This window comes from Arachis ipaensis, chromosome B4, assembly GCF_059453495.1.
Source record: "Arachis ipaensis isolate K30076 ecotype BB chromosome B4, ASM5945349v1, whole genome shotgun sequence".
Classification (NCBI taxonomy): Eukaryota; Viridiplantae; Streptophyta; class Magnoliopsida; order Fabales; family Fabaceae; genus Arachis; species Arachis ipaensis.
The window spans coordinates 8233893-8235566 of record NC_142439.1 but is presented as its reverse complement, the minus strand read 5'-3'; the positions used below and the strand labels follow the sequence as shown (position 1 = coordinate 8235566).

The following is a 1674-nucleotide window of genomic DNA, read 5'->3' as shown; positions in this document are numbered from 1 at the left end:
TTATTTTATTTTATTTAATTTTCGAATTCTCTCATCTCTCATCTCCTTCTATTTAATTATTCATCTACTAACACTTCTTTTCCAACCAAAATTCGAACACCATCTTCCTCTCTGTGTTCGAGTTTTTCTCTTCCCCTTCTTTTATTCTTCTCTTCTACTCACATAAAGGAACCTCTCTATTGTAGCAAAGAGGATCCCTATTATTTTCTGTTCTCTTCTTTTTCATATGAGCAGGAACAAGGATAAGAACATTCTTGTTGAAGCTGATCCTGACCTGAAAGGCCTCTGAAGAGGAAGCTAAGGGAAGCTAAAGCACAACTCTCTGGAGAAAATCTAACAGAAATTTTCGAAAAAGAAGGAGACATGGCCGAAAATAATAACAATGCAAGGAAGATGCTTGGTGACTTTACTGCACCAAATTCCAATTTACATGGAAGAAGCATCTCAATCCCTGCCATTGGAGCAAACAATTTTGAGCTGAAACCTCAACTAGTTTCTCTGATGCAACAGAACTGCAAGTTTTATGGACTTCCATCAGAAGATCCTTTTCAGTTCTTAATTGAATTCTTGCAAATCTGTGATACTGTTAAGACCAATGGGGTTGATCCCGAGGTCTACAGGCTTATGCTTTTCCCGTTTGCTATAAGAGACAAAGCTAGAATATGGTTGGACTCTCAACCTAAAGACAGCCTGAACTCTTGGGATAAGCTGGTCACGGCTTTCTTAGCCAAGTTCTTTCCTCCTCAAAAGCTTAGCAAGCTTAGAGTGGATGTTCAAACCTTCAAACAGAAAGAAGGTGAATCCCTCTATGAAGCTTGGAAGAGATACAAGGAACTGACCAAAAAGTGTCCTTCTGACATGCTTTCAAAATGGACCATCCTGATATATTCTATAATGGTCTGTCTGAATTATCTAAAATGTCATTGGACCATTCTGCAGGTGGATCCATTCACCTAAAGAAAATACCTACAGAAGCTCAAGAACTCATTGACATGGTTGCAAATAACCAGTTCATGTACACTTCTGAAAGGAATCCTGTGAGTAATAGGACGCCTCAGAGGAAGTGAGTTCTTGAAATTGATACTCTGAATGCCATTTTGGCTCAGAATAAAATATTGACTCAACAAGTCAATATGATTTCTCAGAGTCTGAATGGAATGCAATCTGCATCCAACAGTACTAAAGAGGCCTCTTCTGAAGAAGAAGCTTATGATCCTGAGAACCCTGCAATAGCAGAGGTGAATTACATGGGTGAACCCTATGGAAACACCTATAATCCCTCATGGAGAAATCATCCAAATTTCTCATGGAAGGATCAACAAAAGCCTCAACAAGGCTTTAATAATGGTGGAAGAAACATGTTTAGCAACAGCAAGCCTTTTCCATCATCCACTCCGCAACAGACAGAGAATTCTGAGCAGAATCCATCTAGCTTAGCAAATATAGTCTCTGATATATCTAAGGCCACCGTAAGTTTCATGAATGAAACAAGGTCCTCCATTAGAAATTTGGAGGCACAAGTGGGCCAGCTGAGTAAAAGAGTCACTGAAACTCCTCCTAGTACTCTCCCAAGCAATACAGAAAAAAATCCAAAGAGAGAGTGCAAGTCCATTGATTTAACTATCATGACCGAACCTACAAAGGAGGAGGAGGACGTGAATCCTAGTGAGGAAG

General features: G+C 39.5%; 1 non-coding gene across 1 annotated transcript; it reads right to left on the bottom strand.

Annotated features, from left to right (window-relative positions):
* Nucleotides 1–756: 756 nt before the first annotated feature.
* LOC148566598 (small nucleolar RNA R71) lies at nucleotides 757–864 on the bottom strand. The gene has a single exon (XR_015882949.1). It is a non-coding gene; the product is annotated as a small nucleolar RNA R71 (small nucleolar RNA).
* Nucleotides 865–1674: the final 810 nt, after the last annotated feature.